The following is a 25,792-nucleotide window of genomic DNA, read 5'->3' on the forward strand; positions in this document are numbered from 1 at the left end:
GACGCTGGGCGCTCTGAGCTACCCGAAACTGACAGCGGCGGGCATTCTTGGTCAAGGAGGCAGCATGAGGAGTACAGTGTGTGGAAGGGGGTGGGCAGGGCCTGGCACGAGCAGCTGGCATTCTTTGGCATGGAGGGCTGTGATCGGAATCATCTGCAGTTCAAACCCACTGACTACTCTGCGGGAGAAAGGCAGGCTTTCTACTCCCACAGAGAGTGACAGTCTCAGATACCCACAGGGGCAGGGCTACCCTGCCCTCTAAGGTCGCTAGGAGTTGGCACAGACTCTGTGGCAGGGAGTGTGGTTTTTGGTTTGAGTGGGGCCAAGGAGCAGGCACCTGTCCGACCACGTGCAGACACTGGGGCGGGAGACTACGCTTCCAGCTCCTGGTGTGTAAACTGAAATTAGGATAACAGAAAACAGCAACAAATTATATACTTGTTCATTATACAGCATATAGAAAGTGATACGCTGAATGCAAGCATAATTGCCACGCAGCCCTCCAGGAATATAATTATGTAATAAATGCATATAGTACATGCTAATTACTATATGATTACAGAGTAATTACATGGTTATTGGAGCCCAGAAGACAAAATATTATGCCAGGCTCTCCCAAACAGGAAGAGGCAACCAAAAGGAAGCTGTGTTTAAGTTGGAGCTCCCAGGCCATTGGAAGGAAACCAGAGCACATGACATTCAAAAATGCTCGAACTTCAAAGGCCAAGGATCTCGCCGCATACAGAACACAGGCTCAGTAAGTGCAGCGTTTCAGATTAGTGCAGGCAGCTAGCATTCTGGGTCACAGAGCTCCCAATTCACAAGCTTTCAGGCTCACAGCACACATGCTGCCTTCGGCCCAGCTCCTCGGAGTTCCAAACATCCCAGAGGCTGTGTGAGCCATGCTTTCCTGCCAAGCGGTCTGCAGAGGAGTCACGGTGGAGGCCAGGCCCCCTGGATGTTTGATTAGGCTGGGCAGGGCAGCGGGTCCCAGCGTAGTGCCAACGGCTAACCCTCAGCTGCTAATCTAAGGGTGGGTGGTTCAAACCCACCCCACGGCACACTAGGATAAGATGCCTAGCAAAACGCCACAGTGAAGAGGAGAGCCCAGAAACCTCTCTCAGAGGTCTGACGTTGTACCACCTATACGGGACGTGACTTCGTGCAATAGGGGATTTTTGTTTGTTTGTTTGTTGCTTGTTTGTTTCTCTGGGTCAAGGGCAAGCCCAATGCCAAGTAGAAAGACGACTGGGAAAAAGAATGGTAAGTCCCACCCCCTTGATTGATGGACCCGGAAGGGAAACTCAAGAAGACTTCCCGTGTCAGGGTCTCCAGCAGCCCAGGTGAGGTGAACAATTCCAGTCCGTAGTTACCTGCAGGAGACCACAGGCAAGCCACACACACTGTGTGGGTCTTGCCACCCCAGCATGTTCCTGCTCACGCCTCAGCCCCTCCATGGATTCGGTGACAACCCCCTTCATCGGCGTCTCTGCCCGCAGTAGAAGGAGGCCAAGATGGCAAGTGGGAAATACCCAGAGACTGGAGATTGGACCTCTCTGTGGAGCGCACAGAGTTCTCATGCTCTGCCTCTAAGTGAACGGCTGGAAGCTTGATTCCACCCTGAAGTGCCTTGGAAGAAAAGCCTGGCAGTCCACTGCCAACCACGGAAACCCCCATGGAGCACAGCCCCATTCTGACCCAGAGGGGTGAGGGTGGGAGGCCTACCCTCCCTGACTCACATCTGCCCTCCTCACAAGAGAAGAGAGGCGGGCAGATGATTAGGACAGGGTATTTCAAGTAGGGTGTGCAGCGGCACATCAAGGGTTTCGGGGGAGGAGGAAGGCTCTGCGTTTGACTGAAGTATGTGCCTCGCTTTAAGAAAACCCAGTATGCAAACATCTGAAATGACAAAATCACTGTATTCCTTGGCACCACGTTTGGCATTTTACCACGGCCCGGGCTCATGTTTCCTCCATGCCATCTGAGTCCAAAGCACAGAACGTGGAAGGCAATCAATGAGACAACCAAGCCCTTCTCAGGAAGCCCGCAGCTGCACAGGCATCCCTGCTCGTTTCCCCTGTGCACCTGGCGCTCCTCCCATCGCACTCTCTCCAAGCACAACTTCCTTGGCTGGTTCCACCAGCTCCGCGCTGCGAGGCCCTTAGGACACAAGGGGCGGGGGAGTCACCATGTGTGCCCATGTGCTGTGATGGACTGAATTGTGTCCCCACGTAGCCCCCCTACCTCCCCCCGCTCCTAATGATCTCTTGAGGCCCTAGCTCTTGTACCAGTGAACAGGACCTTGCTTGGGAAAGTAGCTGGGGTTTTTCCCTTTGTAAATGATATCAGTTAAACTAACCAAGTCCTGCTGGAGTAAGGTGGGTCTTTGAAAGACAAGGGCAGAGAGGAGACAGGCAGAGATCCAAAAACCAAGGGACATCAACAAAGGCCACTGCTTTGAGAGGCTAACGAGGAACAAGGTCTTCCCTTCTAGTTGAGACAGAGGGGAGAGGCCAACCTGAGGGCCTGAATTCAGTCTTCCAGCTCCCGAAACTCTGAACAAACAGAAATTCTGTTCTTAAAAGCTGTCTGGCTGGTGACACTTTGCTATGGTGGCCTTAGGAGACCAAGCATGGTGACCAGGACTGCCAAGCCTTGACAACACGCTAGCTTTCCCATCTCTGCGAGGCTGCATGTCGCTGCTGTTGCGTCCTGGGGAGGTGGTCTGCCTTCTGTCTAGGGTTCTCCAGGAGACTTCTCAGTTACACGTCGTGTTTTGGATACTAACCTAAATGAATGCGATCAGATTCTGGATGACCTGGCTTTGCACCTTACGGCTAAATATTGCCCAACAAACACAGCCTCACTCCCTGCATTTACATGGTCAGTGGTGTCGACTGGTCCTCTCTGATCTCTGACTAGACAGAAAGAACAGAGGCACAGGGGTGGGCTTACATCTTACATGATTTAGACAGTGATCTACGGGCAAACAGCTCATGCCAGTTCAAAGGGGGGGAAACTGGCAGAAGAATTAAGCCATCACACGCCGCCCAGTAATATTAGCTCGTGTAAGCCTGCCAATACGACTCAAAAGAACCCATGCTGAACCATGAGGGCCACATTCAGAGTGGAGGCATCAAGTCCATTTCAGCAAAGCAATCCCATCCCGTGTGTTAATGCTATTAACTTGCATTTCACCCCCCTCCCCCGAGTTTTGCTCATACTTAATTCGTGCGCATGTTGTCTTTATCGTTGTGTAAAAGCAGAGGACACGAGCTTATGAGCTTAGAGATTTCAGGCTTGTGAATTTCAAGCCACATCATAATCAGGATAAGAGTCAACACAGGATGCTCAGGAACATTCTTGCCTCTGTAAGCAGAGCATACAGTAGGCAAGCCATACATCAACTGGCCTAGGGCATGCTTTCGTGGATAGAACGATGGTAGTTTCTTTGGTAAGGTCGTTAAATCCACACACGCTACTAATTAGGCTGTCCTTGGTACTGTAATAAAAAGAAAGGAGAAGGAAGGGGGAACCGATCACAAGGATGGACACATAACCACACCCCCTTCCCTCCAGGGAGACGACAGAAATTGTGGGGGAAGGGAGACAGCGGTTAGTGTAAGATATGAAAATAACAATAATTTATAATTTATCAAGGGGTCATGAGGGGGGTTGGGGGAAAAGAGGAAGTTGAAAGTAAATGTTTAGAAATTAATGATGGCAACATATATACGAATATGCTTGATACGACTGATGTATGGATTGTTATAAAAACTGTAAGACCTCTCCAATAAAATGATCTTTTAATTACAAAATAAGAATAAAAAGAAAGAGAGAAAGAACGTTTTAAAGGAAAAGCTTGGTACCAAATGGGAAGAGAATGTGAAACTTGAAGGCCTACATAGGCGTGCATCAGGGCCGGATCCCCTCCATGTGTGTGCTAAACAGATAATCCAAGAAGAGGAATTTGGCATTAGGATTGCAGGAAGGCTTGCTAACAACCTGCGATATGCAGGAAGCACAACCTTGCTTGCTGAAAGGCATGATTCCCATCTATACCAGTAAAAGTCAACAATGTATTAGAGGTCTTAGCCATTCCAATGAAAACAATGGAAAGAAATCAACAGAAAAACAATTGGAAGGAAAGCAAGACCTGGTCTGTTTGCAGTAAAAATCCTACGGCTCCACAAAAGAACTGCTACAAACACTATATAAATTTAGCAAAGTCAAAGATACAGGCAGAAGACACAAAGATCTCATGCTTGCATTTTTGTAAGCTAGCAGCAATTAACTTGATGTCAATGAGCATGGTTTAGCAGCAAAATAAGTCAGAAAACACCATTTTAAAGCACAATTCTATTTACAACAGCAACAAGAGAAGGAGAGAAAACACTTAGGAATGAACTTAACAAAAGATACAGACAAATTTTCTCCACTTGAACTACAAACCGTGGATGAGAAAAATTAAAGACCTAATTAAATAAGGATATATACCATGTTCATGGACTGGAAGACTCGATATTGTTAACATGTTAGTTATTCCCAAATCATAAACTATTTCAAAATTAACATGGATGTGGAAACACAAAGAACCCAAAGCAATTTCAAAATAAACTAAAAAGTTGAGGGACTTAATCTGACTACAAGATTTATTACAAAGCTAAAATTATTAAGCCATCGTGGTATAGCAGAGATAAACTGTAAAACGGAACAGAAGATAGAACTCGGAAATTACCCACACAAATCATTCTATTTTCGACAAAAGTTCTAAAGCAATCCAATGGAGGAAGGAAAGTACAACGGGCATTATAATAAATGAATCTCAAAATGGGAAAAAACATTTCAACCTTGATTTCACACCATACACAAAAATGAATGCAAGATGGATTATGGGCTTAAACATAAAAACTAAAATCATGAAGGCTGTAAAAGAAAACACAATGATATCTTTATGACATGGGAGGAGGTGAAGGCTTCTTTTACAAGATAAAAAAGGGAAAAAACATTAAATTTTAAAAAAAAGATAAGTTAGATTTCCTAAAAAACAAAACCTTCGGCTCCTGACATGGCACTATTAAGAAAGATGAAGTCAATCTACAGCTTTGGGGACATATATTTTCATAAAACAAACAACTGGCACCTAGAATATATATTTTAAATGCCTGAAGTGCAGTCATTAAAAGAAAACAGCCCAATTTAGAATGGGCCAAATATTTGGAACACTTCACAAAGAAAGATAAGCAAATAGCCAAAAACTTAAGGAAAATGCTTACCCTCATTAGTTTGAAGGGGGCCTGAAATTAAAACCACAATAAGTTGTCACGAGACACTCAGCACGATGGTTAAAATGAAAGACCGACAACCTTAAATGCTGTCAGAGAGGTTGGTGGGAATGGGAAATGGCCTACCCAGTTTGGAAAAAATTGGGTTTTCTTTCTTTTTGTTGTATATACAATTAAACAAATGCCTAATCTAGGGCTCAGAGATTCTATTACTTGATATTTACCCAAGAGAAATTAGTACACATATTCACAAAAAGATGTGTGTAAGACTGTCATAACAGTATAAAGATAATACCCCAAACTGAAAAATGTCCTTGTATCCATCAGTAGACTAAAGATTAAGCCCACTGGGGTCTATGACACAATGAAATCTACTCGTCCATCAAAATGGCTACTGTCATACATGACAGCACGGGCAAATTTACAAAACGCCAAACTCAGCTGGTGGAAACTTGCCTTAGACCAAACAGCACATACTTTATAATTCCTATAAAAGAAATTCTAGATTGGGCAAAATTAAATTACCGTGAGAGAAGGAGGGAGTAGTCGCTTCTAGAGCACACGAGGTGGGAACTGGTTGGAAAGGGCAAGAGAGACCTTCCGGAATGATTGTACTGTTTTCTATCTTTTTTTAAAAAAATAATTTTATTGGGGCTCATACAACTCTTATCAGAATCCATACATACATCAATTGAGTAGAGCATCCTTATACATTCGCCGCCCTCATCATTCTCAAACTACTGTTCTCTATCCTGAAGGAGCGCTGGTTGCATGGGTGTAGACTCCCCAACCACGCTCACTGCCACTGAGTTGATTGCCAACTCATAACGACCCGCTAGGACAGGGAAGAACTGCCCCTGTGAGTTTCCGTAACTCTTTACAGGAGTAGAAAGCCCCATCTTTCTCCCGAGGAGCAGCTGGTGGTTTCAAACTGCTGCACTGGCAGCTAGCAGCCCAACTCTTCACCACGACACCCCCAGAGGTCTAAAGAGTGCATGTCGAAATTCAGAGATTTGCACACCAGAGCTTGTGCATATATAAATCTTACCTCAAACTGTGAAGAACTGCTGGCTGATTATATTTATTCTGAAATATCTGGGGGAAGTAGGGTTATGCCAGTAATGATTTGTGGTATACATAAACAACTGTAGATGAAAAGATGGACAGAGGGATGAATCAAGCTCACTGCCACAGAATCGATCCTGACTCACAGTGACCCTAGAGGACAGAGTAGAACTACCCCTGTGGGTTTCCAAGTCTTTAATTATTCACGAACGGGAAGCTCAAAGCCTTATCTTTCTCCCTCGGAGAGGTTGGTGGTTTCTAACTGCCGACCTTGTGGTTAGAGCCAACCCTTCACCCACTCTACCACCGGGGCTCCCTGGAAGGCGCGCGGGGGGGGGGCAGATTACATGATAAAGCAATTACCTGCAAACACGAGTAGAAGAAACCGCTAAGTGGTAGGGCTGTGGGTTCATGTAAATGTTTTCCCTTTACTCGCGTCACTGTGGTTCGGTTCGTTGTCATCTGGTTGTCTCTGACTCACAGTGATCTGGTGTATCATAGAATGTAATATTTCCCAGCTACACACCCTTTTCATAGTCTTTAATGGGCTTGCACCCACTCTTGGGGTGATTGTGTCAATTCAGCTCCTTGAGGGTTTCCCTCATCTCTGTGGACCCTTCCTTCCTTGTATCAAAATAAGCTTCCCACACCAATTATGCACCCCAGGATTTGGAAAATAACCCTTATACTCCAGTGTTGAGGATTCTGCTGCAACTGAATGCAAGACAAGAATGTGTCCATTAGAGATGATTTTTCACCCGGGAGGAAGGTTGATCCTGCACCTCTATTAAATAGCTCTCCCAGGACCTGCGTGAATACACACATGCTACCTTGGTGACCTGAAGAGGAGGGGAGCATGATTCATTTACACAACTTGTGTCCCACCCAATTCTCCAAAAGCCACACACTGTGCCGAGAAGCCGGAGGTGCCTCTCTGTTTTATGATCTGGGTATGAGCACCTTCCAGCCTGCGTGGGAAGACAGCGAGCGGAACAGCTTTCCCATAACTCCGAGTGCTCTCCTCTCCACAGCTCATTTTAGAGCTCAGCATTGAAACGCTGCTTTCCACCCCTCCTCGCCACCTCTAATCTCTCCCTCCATCTGCTGTTATTCATTCATTAACTTGGTAGAACGTCTGGGAGGCGGTCTGAATGGGGAGTATTCTCAGAATGAAGGCTGTTGACTAGACATCCTGGTTTCTTGGAAGAGGGTGTGTGTCCACTGGCTGGGATAGCCTCTCCAGCATCATTAGCTCCTCTCCAGCATCATTAGATCCTCTTTAGCATCCACAGTATTTTATGGAGAATGCCATTGAACCAGCATTTTGCTTCAAAGTTGGACATAAACATGTCGTTACTTTGCGGGTTACTGGTTGTTTCCTCCATCCTCATTCTAAGCCTCTCGCTATGATCGCAGCTGACTGTAACTTGTTTTCTGTTGTTCTTGGGCACGGGAGTCAGAACTGCCATAGCCCCCGGTCCAGACCCCAGAACATGGAATCAAGAGAGTCAGCTATCCGAGAGGCAATGAAATAGGAGTCCTGAGGGTTATGGACTTACATTTGGGCCAATTATCTGAGTGTCTTAGTCTACACTAATTTTTCCCTGTGGGACCTCAGTTGCTCTATTTGTGAAAGAACATACTGAGCTAAGCCTTAGGACAGTGTTTCTCAACTTGTGGGTTGCGACCCCTTTGGGGGTTTGAACGACCCTTTCACACCAGGGGTTGCCCAGTTTATAACAGTAACAAAATGACAGTGATGAAGTAACAACAAAAATAATCTTATGATTGGGAGTCACCACAACATGAGGAACCATTAAAAGGTCGCGCGGCGTTAGGAAGGTTGAGAACCACTGCCCGAGGATCCTTGGCTCAGTGGCCAGAGTGTAGTTTGCCTTTCCGGTGCTACTCTCAAGCATTTAGGATGAATCGGATGATTAGGAAACAGACCGTATAGCCCCAGCCAGAGCCTCTATCCCCTCTGCTATTCCAAAAAACAGGAGTCAAAAAGTATAGTCACAAGTGACAGAAACCCTTATGAAACAAAAATAGCAAACTGTGAAGCAAAATATTGTTTCTTGACACACACACACACACACACACACACACACAACTTAATGTCTACCTCCTTCAGAAGGCTGTTTCTATATCTCTCACCCTTACTGGGGTCTGGGTTGTATCTTTCCACCGTACTTATTCAAGATGTGTGCTGAGCCAAGCAAGCATCCAAGAGCCTGCAGTTCATGAAGGAGAACACAGCATCGGGGCTGGAGGAAGGCTTCCTAACAGATGGCACAATCTTGCTGGCTGAAAGCAAGGCGGACTTGAAGCACATGCTGATGAAGATCAAGGACTGCAGCCATCCGCATGGATCACAACTCCAGTTAAAGACAAGAAAGGCCTTACAACGGGCCCGATACACATCATGATGGACAAAGGAAAGATTGACGTTGTCAAGGATCTCATTTTGCTTGGGTCCAAAAATCAATGCTCATGGAATCAGCCATGATGAAATCAAGAGACATCTTGCTTTGGATAAATTTGCTGTACAAGACCTCCTTCAAGGGTTGAAGGACCAGGCTGTCACTTTGAAAATTGAGGGGCATGGTATCTTCAATAGTCTCACATTCCTGAGAAAGTTGGACACTGAATAAGGAAGACCAAAGAAGAATTGATATATGTGAAATATGGTTATGGTGGAAAGTATTGAAAAACACATGGGCTGCCAGAAAAAAATAAACACATTTGTCTTAGGAGTACGGCCAGGACACTCTTGAGAAGAGATGGTGAGGTTTTGAGTCTCACGTACTTTGTACGTGTTATCAGAAGACCCCAACTCATTGCCGTGGGGTCAGTGCTGAGTCCCAGAAACCCCACAGGACAGAGAACTGCCCTTGGGAATTTTTGAGACTTTAAATCTTTTAAAACAGTTTTATTGGCATATAATTCACGTATCACACAATGTAATGGTTCAATCATATTAAGACTGGTTGTACAATCATCGTCCCAACCAATTTTATAACATTTTCTTCTTTCTTGTACTCATTGTTATTAGCTCTCCACTTCCCCACCGCCCACCAACCTCCCCTGCCTTACCCCCAAGAAACCATTAATCCGGTTACTCTGTAGATTTACCTATCCTGGATTTCACATGCAGAGAAATATTTTCTAAAAACCCTACCTACAATAACAAAGTAAAACAGGGAAAACCTTAATTGTAAAGAAAGTAGAAAATATTAAAAACTACAACAAGTTTAAAAGGGGTCAGAAGGGAGATCAAGTGATAAGGTATTAAATTTTAACCTAACTCCATTGGCCATAATCCACTTTCAATGCACTCTGCATTGGCAGCAAGCAATTCACATCCCGGTCTATGGTCAGAGGGGACTCACCAGGGCCTTAATCCACGTGGATTTGCCCTTCACTTTAAAAAAAAAACAAAAACCGAAACAACTTTAAAATGGGTGAAAAGGAGATTGAATGATAAGATATTGCATTATAACCTAACTACATTTTCCATCATAGACTTTACAAGGCTCTGTGTCTGATAAGAGGGCTGTTCACACCCCTTGCCTGTGAGACTGTAATTCTTTTGAGAGTAGAAAGCCTCGTCTTTCTCCGTAGGAGGGGCTGGAAGTCAAACTTCGAAGCTTGTGCTAAGCAGCCTAACATGCAGCCCCTGAGCAGAACGGCTCTTCGGGAGAGACCAGTCCCTGGAAAAAGCCAGCATGCTTCCTAAGGCACCAGGGCGAAAGCCATCAAGAAGCCAGTGTGACACGATGGCTGCAACAGTGGGCTCGCACAGACGAAGGCATGTGAGGAGACCACGGGGCTGGACCCTGTGTGGTCCCGTTGGGCTGGATGAGTAGGAACTGGTGTGACAGCCTTTAACAACAACCCGCCGGACTGAGAGAACTCTCGAGCAGCGTATCACAATGGCGGCGTGGGCCTCCTTGCAGGACTGAAAGTCCTGTTCATTTGTGGTGTTATTTGAGTTTGGGGAACAAAAAGAAGTTTGCAGGGGCAAGATGGAGTATGCTTGCCCGACGAAATTCTCCTAGGACAGCCCTTGCTATCATGACTGAATGAGCAAATCCTCAGGGTGCCTCTCTTGCCCTGATCCAATGCCGCTTCCCACGTTTCTCAGGAATTCTCCATACTAAGCCCCCAAGACTGGTCGGTGCCCTTTGAGAAAGCCTATCTAGATTACACTTTTGAAATAACAACAACAACAACAATAATAAAAAACAGTCACCCTAACCATCTGAGCTGACCTCTCTCCCTGGAATTGAATGGGCCCCACAGAAGACTTGTATATTTTCGGAGACCGGGCCTTTTTCTGTGAAGTCATCCTAATGAGGCTAAGACAAGTGTATGCGCGGGCTTGAAATAGTTGGTGGGAAACTGGAATTAAAAGGTAACAGAATTTTCATGCATTTTTTTAAGTCCTCCATGTGACCGAGAGAATGCATCTGAAGCCATCCACTGACTGCAGAAACATGCTTACGTACGTACGTCTTTGATTGGCATAAGCGTGAGTCTTTAGGAACCAAAACCTCCGTAGCAATGGTTTCGTGGTGGATAAGCATTGGGTGGCGAACCACCAGGTGGTTCGAAACCAGCAGCTGCACTTCAGGAGAAAGGTGAGACTCTCTGCTCTTGTGAAGATCTACAGACTTGGAAACCGCAGGAGCAGTCTGTCTGTCCTGCGGATCACTGTGAGGCAGGCCTGACTCGCGGGTAGTGAGGTTGAGGGGGCTTTGTTTCATTTTGGGCGTAGCAATCCTTTTAGACTTAGCCTCACATATGTACCAGCGATTTCCACTCTGAGTCTGTAAGCAGAACACATGGAAACGGACCCTCGGTTTTCAGTCCCAAATCCACCTCCATTTTTTCCTCAGGCCCCACTGTACAGGTGTCAGGGATGACGGATGCACTGGGAGGAGCTTTTATAATTTAAGTTCCTCCGCAGCCAGGAACCCTCTTTGTCCCCAGGACAAGCCTCACACTGTCCCCAGTCAAAGAGGCCATCACTGTGACTAGCAGCCCCGCAGTGTTTACACTTAGAAAATGGCAAAGGCCGGGGCCAGCCCACGAGTCACCATGATTCAGGACATAGCAGCGAGGCACGCAGGTAGAAAACCGCTTCCACAGATTATGAGAGGAGGGCATAAAACAATAAATACATTTAAATCTGCACGGCCTGCGCGAGATGTGATGGATTCAGCAGACAGATCACAGGACACAGTGAGAATCCTGTTTACAAACGCTTGCTCATTTCCGGGTATCTCTGTGCGCCCCCCCCCCCCACCTTTGCAGGGCTGCAGAATTGAATTCACAGCTTGTTTCCTCCTTCCTTCGGACTTGATTAATTACCACGTTCACATAACTACTGTTCTTCTAAGCGACTCCCTCCAGCGCCTTAACCCAGCCAATAAAAAAGGGGCCAAAGGCTCCAAGAGCTTCGCAGGAACAGCGCAGACTGCTGACCGCTCCCACGTACAGTCTGGACTCTCTGAGGCCCAGCAGGATCAGATGGCAGATCTGATCATGCAAGGTTGCGACCCCTGTCATCGATCCTTCCAGAGCTCAGCCTTGGCCAGCTGAGGTGCTAAGAGTTACATTTTAAAGGCACATGTTGGCTCCTGGGATCCGTTGTATCATTTGGACATGGTTTCAGATAGACTGAATTAAACAATGGTGAATTTCTCCTTCTAGTCCTTTGATTTTATTTTTTGCCGGACCTTATACACCTGTGTTCTGCTTCAAGCCAGACCCAAGGGTCCTGTGGGATCCCAGCCACAGAACCATTTTGAATACCCGCGAATCTGGAAACATTTCTTCCATCTGGCACTAACCACAAGCCATGACCGAGCCTCACCGTGACAGCTTCTATTTCCTTAATGCACCCACTTGTCGGGGGGCACCCTATACCTTCAATAGTCGAGGACTCCTCTCAGAGGTGAGCAAGACCCACGGCTGTGGGGGCAGGATGATTAATAGTGCTGTCTCAGCAAATGGGATCATTACATTTTTAATTAACCTTTCCAACCTCCTCCACCTTCTCCTTTTGTTAGACATAGGATCTCTGAAGGTTTTTTTTTTAACTTGTTTATGTGCAACTGGGGTTGAAACAAAGGCATGAAAAATGGTGGCAGGTGATGTAGTGGCCAGGGCTCCTCTGGGCAGCCAGGTGAGATGTCTGATGAGGTGGTAGCCCTCATTGCACATCGGGTGTGGGGACAGGCGCTCAGAAGTCGGTGGCTGAGTTCCCACCTCATTTTTGTTTGGCAGTTCTGTGCTATTTAATGGCCCTGGCTACCAGGAAACTGGCTTTTTAAAATCTCTTTCAATCTAATTATAATTACTCTGTATAAATCATACAATGATCAATTATAAAAATCCTAGGTTCATAAATATTTAACTTAGCATTTAAATCCACACTGCAGGAGTGCAGGGAAAATTCTGAGCCCATCTCTTTGCAAACAACTGCTTTATTACAGTTCCAGTGCCAATTACTGAAAACCGAACCAAGTTTGTCTTGCCACGCACTCAGGCACATGTTTGAGCTGAGTGCCTCTCAGTGTATTAAGATGGCACAATTTAGTGGTTTCTAACATGCGCATGCCTCCCCTTAAAAAGATACTGTGCAAAGTCTCCCATCTCCGTCTTTCCCTTCTTCGTGTATGGAGAGGCACAATTATGATCTAAGACATTTTTGTATTTTCTCTAGTGAAAGATTGCTCCCGAGATAACAGGGATCAGATTTGTCGGGAGAATGGATGGTGGCGTGTGCAAACGCGGATGCAAAAAGGAAATGATCCACCAGAAGGACTCAAGCAAAGCAGCGGAATATTTTTTCAGCAAAATCGTAAAAGCATAATTGGATTTCAATTTAGTAATAGTCCGCCGAAGACAGGCCATTTTTAATAATCCAATTATGTGCCCAGGGCCTACCCCAGAAGGCAACGACTTCAGAACCATTAATTGTCCTCAATCCTGTTGCATCTTCAACCATGAAATTTGCTGTTATATGTAGGACTGGCTGTCAGTGATGGGTAGTTTCCCCTCCCCCCACCTTGTCATCTAGATCACCTTCGTAGCTCCCAAATATGCCGACTCAATGGTCTCACAGCAACGTCTTCTAACGGCGTTCTCTGGACCAGAACATCTGATCTCAAGTAACTCAGGCCTCTGGTGCTTCTATCGAAAAAATTCAGTTTTCCCGTTTTTAGGAAGATTCCGAGAGCAGCCTTTACTTTTGTCCAATTTTCATTAATTGAAGGCATTTAATTGCTAGCATCTCATTAGCAGTAAAATTAAGGCGAGCTTCAACTACAGGAAAAGATCTGCCTGATAATAACCAACCTAATTCATTTTATGGAGTACACACTGTCGCATCGCTAATATTTAGCCTGTTCAAGCTCCACTAATATTTAGCCATTTCAACAGGAAAGACTAAATTAGTTTTCAAAACCAGTACTGCAGCTTGCCAGGAAGAAAAAAAATCAATATATGTGAGCCAACAAGTAACAAAGAATGGGGATTTCTTCTCACACTTCCACCAACACAGAGCCACGGGAGGTGCAATTGAAAGGGGAGTGTGGAAATGTTGGTTTTGAGTGTTTTCTAAGTTATTATTAAGTAAAAAGTGTCCATTGGTGTCGTAGCGGTTACCCACTGTGCCGTGAACTGCAAGGTCAGCAGTTTGAAACCACCAGCTGCTCTTTGGGAGAAAGATGAAGCTTTCTACTCCTAAAGAATTACAGGCTCGGAAACCCACAAAGGCAGTTCTACTCTGTCCTAGAGCATTGCCATGAGTCCTAATCAACTCGATGGCAGTGATTTTTTTTTTTTGGTTAGAGCCCAAACTTGTGAATCAGTATACTCAAACGGGTGAATATGTGTGTGCCCTGCTAAGTCATTGCTGTGAGAAGTTATTCCAAGGAGGCTGTCAGCACCCAGGACCTCTTCCCTAAAAGCTCTGGACAGGTTCTTGGAGGTCTCTGAGGTACCAGAGATCTGCAATAGAAATGGATTTTAAAAGCCAACTGACAAACACCCTCACCACTAAACCAATAGGTAACATCATGATAATAGGCGAAAAGACTGAAGTTGTCAAGGGTTTCACCTTGCGCGCATCCACAATCAAGGCTCACGGAAGTAGCAGTCGAGTGACACATTGCATGGGGCAAATATAGGATTTCTTGAAAGTGTTGAAAAGCGGGATGTCCCTTTGAGGACTGAAGTGCTCCTGATCTAAGGCGTGATAGTTTCAGTCACCTCGTGTCCTTGTGAAAGTTGGACATTGAATACGAGAGATCAGAGAAGAATCAATACATTTGAATTATGGTGTTGGTGAAGAATATCGAAAGTATCATGGACTCCCAAGAGAACAAACAGATCTTTCTTAGAAGAAGTAGAGCCAGAATGCTTCCCAGAAGCAAGGACGGCAGGACTTGGTCTTCAGTACTTTGGACACGTTCTCAGGAGAGAGCAGTCCATATAAAAGGACATCCTGGTTGGTAAAGTGGAAGGGCAGTGAAAAAGAGGAAGAACCTTGAGGAGCCGGATTGACACAGTGACTTCATCAATGGGCTCAAACATAACAATTGTGGGGGTCGTGGGGACCCAGGCCATGGTTGTTTCTCTTGTGTGGCGGTGAGTGAAAATTTACTTGAAGGCACCCAACAACAACAGTGAGTGTGAAGCCATTCATGGGAATCATCTGAATAACAACTGGTTTGAGCACAGTGAACACATTCCGCTTCTAATCGTGAGGTTGGTGGTTCAAGTTCACCCAGATGCACTGTGGAACAAAGGCCTGGTTATCTACTTCCAGAAATTAAGACATTGTAGAGTACAGGTTTACTCGGACACACGACTAGATAGCCACTGGTTTTGTTTATGTGCTTGGTGGTGGATGACACAACGATGCTAGGCCATGCTCAGGGTATAAAAGAAGTGCTGAAGACAGATGGGAGGGGTCTCGTGTGGGCGATTCAGACATCGCTCTGAAGAGAAGCACAGACATGGGTGCTTTCTTCGTAAGGTTTCGAGTCACAAACAGCACAGGAAGAAGTCTTCTGCTTCTCGGGGTGACTGCTCTGATGACCGTAGCGGTTTGACTGGGCCACGTGTGTGGGTATAGAATGCAATCGTGTAGACAACACGCACACACGTAGAATTCAACTAGCATGCCCAGAAAACTGCCTGGTGACAGGTTTACCTTCTGCCTCTGATGGAGTTGATTCTGTCTCCTACCTAGAGACCCTACAGAGTAGATCGCATAGAGGGCTTCCAGCTTGTATGGGAACTGATAGTCTCAGCTTTCTCCCATGGAGCCCTATGAGTTGCCAGCCTTGGGGTTGGCAGTTCAACGCTAACCCTCCAGGTCTACCAGGACTGCTGGAGGGGCTTGGAGGGTTCTGAAAAAAACCTCTAACTCGTGTTTTCTTTGTATAAAGCAATGATATATGTCCTTGGGGAGCCCATTCTCTATGGAATCACTGTGTGTTTCCCGGGTCCTCCCCAGGGGTTAGAACAAAAACAATGCCACTAAAGGAAGGCCTGAGAAGCCCCAGTCACTTCTGCTACACGTGCTCCGGAAGCGGGGTCCTGCTCTCTGATCCGCACGGAGTGGAGAATGCATGGACGCCAAAGCCCAAGAATTCGCTGAAACAATGAAAGATGAGGAGGCCAAAGAGCCTGCTAAGGAGCTGGGATAATGCCAAGATTGCAGTGAATCATTGATGACGCTGGTGGTTGCCAGGGCCCACATGGTGGATTTCAGCACAGATAAGCTAAATATCAGCTCTTTATTTTTAGTTAAAGAGCATAAAATTCAAAGGTTTTCCTCCCACAAGCGTATTTACCTACCTGCTGTGCTACCTATTTGTCTTCACCTGCTTCTCAATTAATACCCCATTAAGCCGCTCCACCTGCAGGGCTTGTTCCTTCACCACAGCCCAGCAAGTATCACTCATCTTCTCCAACTCAATTGTTTCCTTTGAGAAGATAAACAACAGCTACATGAAAAACAATGGTGGCGCTTTGCATTTCCAGGGTGTACGTGCTCCTAAGAAGGTTTTCAGGAGTGGAGGCCAGTTTCCAGGACAGTCAGGCTGGATGTCTACAGCCGTCAGAGCCACTGAGCAGAAGGCTGTAGGGAGAAGGTACCTCCACCTTCGTTAGTCAAGTATGTGAATCCAGACTCCCGAAGCTGTAGACATAGATCCACTATGGTGATTTGTGGCAGAAAGTGCTTCATGTCATACTGGGTTCTCAAAATCATACTCGGTTAATTGAGGTCCTTTCCGTGGCCTATCAAGGAAGATGAGCCCCTTATCTCTCCTTCATGTAAATAGGTTTTAAGGACTTGAAAAGCTGTGATCAAATCCAGGGGAGAGCCGTAGGCCCTGGACAATAATCAGTTTATAAACAGATTTGTGGAATCTGAACTGCCTTTTCAGAAAGCTTCCGGGGACTTCGTTGATCAGGCTTGGAAGCGACTGTTGTTGGGTTGGCGAAATCCTTCCCTTTTGCTCCCCGGCTGCAGCCCCATTCAAGGGGTCCCGAAAGATACAGCTTTCTACTCCTGTAAAGCGTGACAATCTCAGAAACTCACAGGGGTCATTCTCCACTGTCTTGTAGGGTCGCTGTGAGTTGGCATCATCTCAATGGCTGTGAGCCTGGAGCTCAGAGTGTTGGTGGCCTAGTGGGTTACATGTTGGCCTGCTAACTGCAAGGTCGACTGTTCAAACTCACCAACCACTTCGCAGGAGACAGAGGAGGCTTTCTGCTTCTATGAACATTTATAGCCACGGAAACCCATGGGAGCAGTTCTACTCTGTCCTGCCGTGTTGCTATGAGCTGGAATCGCCTGGAAGGCAGGGAGCTTTTAGGTTGTTGTTGCTCTAGTTCCTAGTCATTAGCTGCTGTCTAGCCAACTCCCAACTCGTGGTCACTCTGTGCACAGTATGGCCTCAGGCACAATGGGATGAAAGACTGCCCTGTTTCCCCTGAAGGGCTTTCGGGTGTCCACACCCAGGCCTTTTCCATCTTGGAGGACTTAGTCTGGTTGCTTCATTGAAGCCCCTTCAGCTTCCGAGCCCCACCCAAGCCTCCACTGATGGATGGGTGGTAGGTGAGGGTGGTAGGTGAGCCTTCGCCACCAATGTCTTTGCTTTCTAGTTGGCGCTGGTCCGTGCCATCTTGAATCTAGTCCTTTAGGGTTACCATCTAGGGGGAAGTTCGGCAGCTCTCGTTCCACGAAGAGCTTGCTGATGCGACCATCTTCTCTGCCCACAGTCCCCTAGTCCCTTCCGGATTCAGCTAAGTGCACGCCCCACACCAGGTGGCCCCAGCACACAGAGGACTAGGAGGAAGCAAGAGAGCACCCCTCCCACCCACCCTGTGCTGACCCCAGCCCTCCAGGTGCCTGCAGAGGAAGCCGCCAGCAGAGAGGGCAGATGAGCACCATCTCCACGCTCCAGAGCGCTTCTGGGTTGCATGTGGATGTGGTGTTGGCAGGACCTGCTGCTCATTTCATCCCTAGCTTTCAACTGGTTCCAAATGCAGTCCCACACTTGCCCTTCGGAGCCCCAGAGAGGTCTTGCTCTACCCCCATTCGAAAACCTACCCCAGTTACAGCCCAAGGATTAAGTGGATAGCAGTGAGTTTGTACATTAAAATTCCTAAGTTGAGACCTCCATTGTGTCGGTGAAACTCAATCCCCGGCTGTCTGCCGCAGGATTTGCAGGGTAAAGACAGCCATGTTCTCAGGCTGCTCCGTGGGCAGGGAGCCAGCTCATCTCTCCACAGGGGGTGGTCTCTCACCTGGCTCCTGTCCACTGACATAAGTCTGCTGTGGCAGGCTGAGGCAGGTGGGTAACCCAGCACTCTCAGGAAGCTTCTGGAACAAGTGAGCTTCTCCCACAGTGGGGTGTGTTTGTGTGTGTGTGTGCATGCCTAATGTGTACAGGCACTCCATGTTGGGTCACCCGATAAATAAGACATGCGCAGCACGGCTTGTGCTGACCTACGGATGTGGAAGGAACAATCCTCACATGGCAGCTTCGGCTTCTAGGTCTGGGTGGTATTTATATTTACCTCTCTCCCACTCTCTGACTACAGTGGACACCTTGCTTCAAAGTGACAGTTCCTCACAGGGACAGAGCACCCAGTCAGCAAGGTGAAAAATATGCGAACCCGCTCACTACAGATGAGCGAGTGAGCGGAAGCCAGCCCACACTGACCTTGCTTTTGGAGCAATCGGCCCCCGTGGGCACGACACAAATTAAGATCCCTGGTGGCAAGGCGACGCAAGCACGCCGCTGCCAACGGCAAGAAGAGAAAGAGGAAGCGGGCGGCTCTTGTACAAGTCCAGGCTCAGAAACCGAATGCGTGGTTTTACTCCGTCCCGTCGTTTGGGGGCTGTGAGGTGGAACTGACTCAACGGCAGGGGTGGCAGTGGGGTTCTACAACAGCAAGCCCAGGCCGCACAGGACGGTACTGCAGCCGCGCAGTCTGCTCCATTAAGAAGCAGGTACCCTTTGTGCCAAGGTGCGTGAGTTCTGCCCACCCCCCCCCCCCGTACTCTGTCCAGCTTCATAGTGGGCCTTGTTCTGATGGAGATTTGGGCTCGCACACCAGCCAGCTGTTGTAAGAAACAGCTGCTCGAATGGCTGCATTTAACCGTGGTCAAGGGTGGAACAGAATGTGCGTGTGGAGGTCAAGATGAATCTGTCAGCTGTGTGCCTGGAGAGATCAGGGCAGCATTCAGCAGGAAGGCCATTTGGAAGCCGGCACTGAAGCTACACTCAGCAGCCCTGGACCGACAAGGGTGTCTGGAGCCACCCTTTAGGGCATTCAAGGTCCCTACCAGGGAGGAAGGCAGGGCACCCTGGGATGGCCAGCCAGGCTGAACTTCCGAGGGTCAGGGATGGACAGATGAAAAGCAGCCATGGATTTCTGTCTACAGGCCTAGGTGCCCACACACCCTGTACTAGCAGATGCCGCTGAGTTACACACGACGCAAGAAGACTCCCACGAGGCAGATCTCGCATCTCGGTGATTTCCCATTCCTATTGTGACTCTGCCAAACACCAGCATTAGCCTTTGACCTTCAAAATGAATACTGAATGGCCCCCGAGAATGCCCACAGTTGGGTGTAGCAGGGCTACCTCCCATGACCAGAAAAAATAGGTCTGCCTCCTCCTCTCTGTGGCATGAGCTAATGGAGTGATTGGAAAGAACAGAAACACATCCTTGGTAGAATGCACGATCAAAATATTGTTCCAAAGTGGGACATGCAGGCAGAAGCAGGGACTAGTGTGACCCAGCAACAAAGGTGGCATCCCGCAGGTATTTGCATGTCCCCTGCGGGGACCAGCTGCTACCACATTCACTCCAACTCACGGTCACTTCACGTATGTCAGGGCACAACTGAGCTCCACAGGATTTTCAAGGGGCGATTCTTCTTTGGAGGCAGACCACCAGGTCATTCTTTCTAGTTGCCATGGTGGAGTGAGGGTGGGGGTGGGGGTGGCATGAGCAGTCAGCCTTCCGGTTAAGCAGGCTGGTGTGTTCTGATTGTCCCACCCAGGGGCTCTCCCCTCAGGTAGTTGTTGATGAAAGACCAGGCCATGGTGGTGGGAAGTAGAGCTTTCTCTGTCTCCATTTGATTTCAAGTGCAAGGCAGGTGACTGTTAAGGCTGACTTCTTTTCATCTGAAAGGAGATCCAGCCCGGAAAGCCTTCCATGAGCCCTTCAAGGACGTCTTGTCTGTGAGACCCAATCACAGGGGTCCCGTCTCATGAAGTTTGGGGACCTCAGTGGAAGTTACATCATTGATGTTTAAGTAGTTCCAACATTTGGCTTAAGAATAGACTTGTGAAAACCCAAAACCAAACTCAACTGCTATCTAGCCCATGCTGACGCATAGCTACTCGATGGAACAGGATGGGACTGCCCGTGTGAATTTCCCGGTTATGGGAATAGTAAATCCTGTCTTTCTCCCGTGGAGCCATTGGTGGTTTTTGAACTGGTGACCCTGTGGGTCGCAGCCCAACACGGAACCACAGCACCACCAAGGCTCCAGGTTTGTCAATGAAAATTAAATGCAACTTTGGGAAAGGTGGCTTAGACAGCATGAAGAAAGGAGATCAGAGGTTTGGGCAATCTTGTGTATGCCATGAAATTGGGAAATTCATTCCTAATTTGGTGTGTGTGTGTGTGTGTGTGTGTGTGTGTGTGAGAGAGAGAGAGAGAGAGAGAGAGAGAGAGAGAGAGAGAGAGAGAAAGAAACCAAACATCTGAATCTCTTTGGTGCCCCTGGTGTGGAAGGGACTTCTTTGAAGTGCCAATAACTCATGAGTCCATATTGAGAGACAACAAAAAGTCAGTGACCAGGTGATTACAAGCCCCATGCATCACCTGCTAAAGTCAAACTTGGCAGGGGAAGGGGGAGGGGGGCTGGATGGGGGAGGGCGCGGAGAGGTAGTGTGTCAGTAAGTACACAAAGTACAGAAGTCTCATACATTTGACATTTACAGAACAAAGCTATCCATCAACATCCTGGCACAGATCGATCAAACAGAATGCGACTGCTGAAACCCTAATAGTATGATGGCAATAATGTAGCCATAAAACCTGGAGTCTATAATTGACTGCTTCCACTTGAAGCTAACATGTCTAACCGGGTGACTGATGCTCACCTCAAGATTTCACTTGCGTTGAATGTCAATCAGTTACACCTCATGCTATTCTCAGTGGGTGGTTCCTTTGAGATAATGGCCGGGGACAGACGCCAAGGGGGGCGGGAGGGAGAGTGTTGCCTCCCCAAAAAAGGAGCCATGGAGATACACCAGTGTGATGTTTGAAGGTGGACTACAGGTACGCTTCTAGTTGGCCACCCCCTTTAGACATGAGGAGGCTGCCACTTCCTGACAAAGTAACCCAATGAGAAGGGCACGAACCTGGGAGTCCAGAGCCATCGCAGCAAGTTCCTCAGGGCATCCCGATCTTCGTTGCAGTTGAGTTTTGTTTAGTGAGCGTAGCGCTATACATCACATTCGGCACTGCGCTATGAGAGCTGATGCCCCATCTCTAGGCAATAAGTAGTAACTGGACCACCAGATCGCAGGCGGGAGGAGAAAAATAGCTTACATGTGTCTTGGCTTCTGTTCTTATCCTTTTTTATATTTTGGTACAGTACTGGCCTATCTGAGAATGTGGGCTGCTAATCAGTGGAATCGTTCTGTGAGGAGGGTCTACTGGGCCAAGAGAGGTGGCTGGGTTGGTGGCAATGAGGACCAGTATTTGCCAGGAAAGCTTCTTAGGCTAGATGACAAAACAAAAGTTGGCTTACCTCCCAACACAAACCCAGAGCCTTAGAACAATGGCTGCTGACAGGGCAGTGACCGAGCCGCGAGGGGTGATGGACAGGTGGGCACTTGGCACAACCCTCTGACCAAGGGCCCGTGACTCCTAACCTCACAGGAGGCTGAGGAAGGGCTGTGTGACACACATCATGGTGGGTTGGCTTCATTTTGCCTTGACTATCTCAATGGGTTTTTTACCCATACGTCCACAAAGCCATGTTGCTCTACCTCCCTCTCTGAGAGTCCCTCTTCTCTCACCACATGCACAGGAGGGAGGGAGTAAAGCCCTCAGAATCTCTCTGCCCACAGGCTGGAGTAAAAGCCATTTATTGAAGGCATCTTGGGGTTTCAGGAGCCTAAATTCTCCGATAAATTCCTGTGCCCCCATGCCCAAGTGTCAACAAATTTCCAGTTAGCCCGTCACTAGTTTTTGCCCTGGCAGAAATTTTTATGCATGCTGAAAGGTTCATTGTAACTAACAAAAAAAATTTAATTAATATGTCTGGCAGCTTCTAATGGACTTTGAGTCCACGTCAGATTGCTTTGTGCTCTTTGATATATACTTAAAGGTAATTGGGTAGTCTTACTGATGTATTTTTAAAGAGCCAACTATTGATTAATCATGTTTCAGTATTAATATAACCACTTTGTGTGGCTCAAGGAACATCAATAGCAGAAAACCCATATTTATCTACAAATTAACAACTCTATATAGATCTGTTACTTTAAGCTAAATGGGGTGCATCCACTCAGTCCCTGCCAGCCTCCAGGAGAGTCCTCGCGATAAAGATGAAAGCCGAAGTTGGCCTTATTTTTCCACTGCCTGAAATGAAGGCCATTCACCACTTCATGCCCTAGTGGAGCTGAAGAATAGCTATACTGTAACACCGGCCCACTTTCCCTCTGACAGGCCGATATTTTTTAATGCCTTCCTTGATAAAAAACATTTCATACTCTGGGAGCTTTAATTGCTACGGGTGCCGAGCAGAATGAAATAAAAAATGATTGTGCCATACGGGATGGAGGTGGGGATGAATCCCAGCTTCATGCAGCCTTAAAATCTGTTGCACGGCCCGTAGACGCCAAGTGGGTGTTCATTCAAATCGAATGGCTGCGGAGAGGGAAAGCTGGAGCCTTCCAGAGATGGGATGAACCAGTCCCTAGGACTGGCTTTCGCACTGAGGAAAGCTTCTCCTGGAGTCATCTGGCGCTGTAAGTTCCCTGGTTTAAATACCTAGAAGGCTCGTCTCTCTTTCACTGGCATCCAGTCCAGCCCGACTCACAGCGACCCCCAATAGGACAGGGCAGAATTCCCCCCCTGTGAGTTTCCACGACTGGAACTCTATAGGAAGAGAAAGCCCCATCTTTCTCCTGAGGACCGGCTGGAGGTTTGGAGCTGCTGGCCTTGTGAGGGAACAGTCCGACCTGCAACCACGACTCTACTATGGAGGACAGTCTGAAACATCTCCTTGGACGTCTGTCGCACAGGATGGAGGGTCTAGCAGACCTGGATCGGCCCGGGGAACAATCGGTTGAGTGGCCAAGAAGAGTAGCAGCAATGGCAGCTACGGCTCTCGTGGGCACCGCTGTCCCTTTGCTGTGGCCGAGGACAAACTCTGTGCGCTGCAAGGGAGGAGCGAAGTGCACTGATGGAGAGAGGGAAAGATACCAGCTGGCAGCACTTCCGGTCCTAGTCGAAATCTCTCTCTTTCTCCCTCTACCAGGAACATGGCCACCTGAGTGTGGAAGCACCACAGCTGGGGAAAGTAACCCCAGGCAAACAAAGGCCCTTGCAAGAGGCCAAAGTCTTTCAAAAGCAGCCTGGAATGTGGGATCGCACACTAAGGTTCTCTCTACTCTCATGTGTTCTGACCTACACAGATTAACGGTTGAGCTCCAAAAAAAAGGTGTGTTGGCTTCAGTCCCCTCTCTCTTTCCCGCTCTGTTTGTTGAGACATCTGCATAAGGCCTCATGCTTGCGGGATTGATCTCCCATCCCCATAAATTCTGATTTGGTGGGTTTGGGCAAGGACCCAAAAATCTAACATATGAGTGGGCTTCCAAAAGTTCATGGGAAAGATTCCCTTATTTTGAATTCCATTTTTCCACGAGCTTTTGGACAGCCACCCTCTCCTTGGTATTTCCTGCTAGCCCTGCTAGACTGCTTTTTTGGGAGGGGTCCTGCCTTGGTAAAAGACAGTAGGTTTTCAAATCTAAGGCCATGCATGACCTAGATGTTCTACATCCCAAGCTGAAGGCCGTCAATGGTAATTTAAGCTGCAGCTTTAATCATTGTCTCGGATCACTCGTTCATTCATCCATGCACTTAATCTGAGCGTTCACACTAGTACGTCCTAGGTTTTCTATCAGGGAAGGCCAGATGGCATATGCGGGGGGTGGGGGTAGGGGGAAGCATTTCAAAAAAGTTCATGGAAAAAATGGAATTAAAAGATATGAAGATTTTCCATGAATGATTTGGAGCCTCTAGACACATATATGAAATGCCGCTATGTTTTCAAGACTCACCGACTTCTTCGAATTCAGTTTAAGTTCGGCCAGATCCCAAACACACCGCCATTGGTTTCAAGTGGCGTCCTCTGCAGTCCGCCAGCCCAGGGCATGGCCACTATGCCAGGAGGGCTCCTGTCTTTCAAGAGCGAGAAGGTGCGCTTTTAAAAATGGGTGTGGTCTATGATATGGGGCTGGATGTAAAGAATACAAGGTAATGTCAAGCTAAGGAAAAAAGCCCCTTTGTGTTTAAAAAGCTCCAGTTGTAAATAAAGGCAGAAATAGCTGTAAATAGCTCAGAAAAGAAAAAAAAAGGATGGAAATATATGCGCACTTGGCAGAGACGCTCAGTTGGCAAAGGAAGACCTACTCAAGAACAATCTTCTGACAACTGTTTATCCCCTTGGGAAAAGATAACATTAGAATTCCACGGCATCCGAATATACAAAAATAAATTCTAAATGGGCAACAGAATTAAGTGTGTAAAACAAGACTTTAAAACTTTTAGGGGGAAAAAACCATATGGCTGTAGATAGGAAAGATGCTTTTAAACAAGACATTGACTGACTCACGGCTGTCAAGTCTATTCTGACTCATGGCAACCTAACAGGATAGGGTAGGACTGCCTCTGGGGGGTTCTGAGACTGTAACTCTTTGCAAGAGTAGACAGCCTTATTTTTCTCCCTTAACAAGGCATACATGTCCATAAATGATAAAGGAAATGTGATAAATGGGGCACATTAAAATAAAAGTCTTAGTACAACAACGACAACAAATCCTTAAAACAATGAATAGCCACAGACCCCAGATGATCTCTGACCACATGGGTGTGGTCTGCAGAAATTACATATAATTCCTACAAACCAACAAAAAAATGAGAACTCTGATGAGGTGCTCCCTAAAACACTACCAAACATAAGCATTTTATTTCATTAAGATGGAAGTCTGTGTATGGAAAATAATGGCATTTCAAGTTCAAAGAGTCAAAGGAGTGATATAAAATCTCTAAGGAAGATGGGATTTGAATGGAAGCCAAGTCTTTACGCTCCTTTCATTGCACTGAATTTGATGAAAAGAGCCATCTTTCGTTTGTTTTAGAGTCTGTATGACAATGTAACACGCACTGCATCTTTTCCAACCATACAATCTTTTGCTGGAATATGTTAGATGTGGATTTTTAAACAATTAAGCTATGGAGTTTCCCAAAATCCTTTAAGGGGGTAACTGAGCAACGGAGCTTGAAGCCCATAGTTGCAAAGAACCTCCCACACACGAGTAAATAGATGCTGGCAAAGAAGACGGCCTTGGACATGGTTGGCTTCTAATTCATCACTGTGATAACCCAAGAGCCCATGGGCGGAAGGCAAGACAAATTATGTATTCTATTCACGCAATGGGATCCAATAAATGGCAGTAGAAATGAACTGGATGAATAAACGTTTGGAGAAGAGGCATGCATGCGGCAGATGACTATGTACTGAAAGACAGTATGTGATTGTGAAAAGTAACCTAGCCTACAAAACAAAGGTACGTACAGACACAAATACACCA

General features: G+C 47.0%; 1 protein-coding gene across 1 annotated transcript in view; it reads right to left on the reverse strand.

Annotated features, from left to right (window-relative positions):
- Positions 1-25,792, reverse strand: part of GFRA1 (GDNF family receptor alpha 1) — a 248,526-nt gene that overhangs the window by 74,852 nt on the left and 147,882 nt on the right. The gene's annotated exons all lie outside the window — the stretch shown is intronic.

The sequence above is a fragment of the Tenrec ecaudatus genome, chromosome 16, assembly GCF_050624435.1.
Source record: "Tenrec ecaudatus isolate mTenEca1 chromosome 16, mTenEca1.hap1, whole genome shotgun sequence".
Classification (NCBI taxonomy): Eukaryota; Metazoa; Chordata; class Mammalia; order Afrosoricida; family Tenrecidae; genus Tenrec; species Tenrec ecaudatus.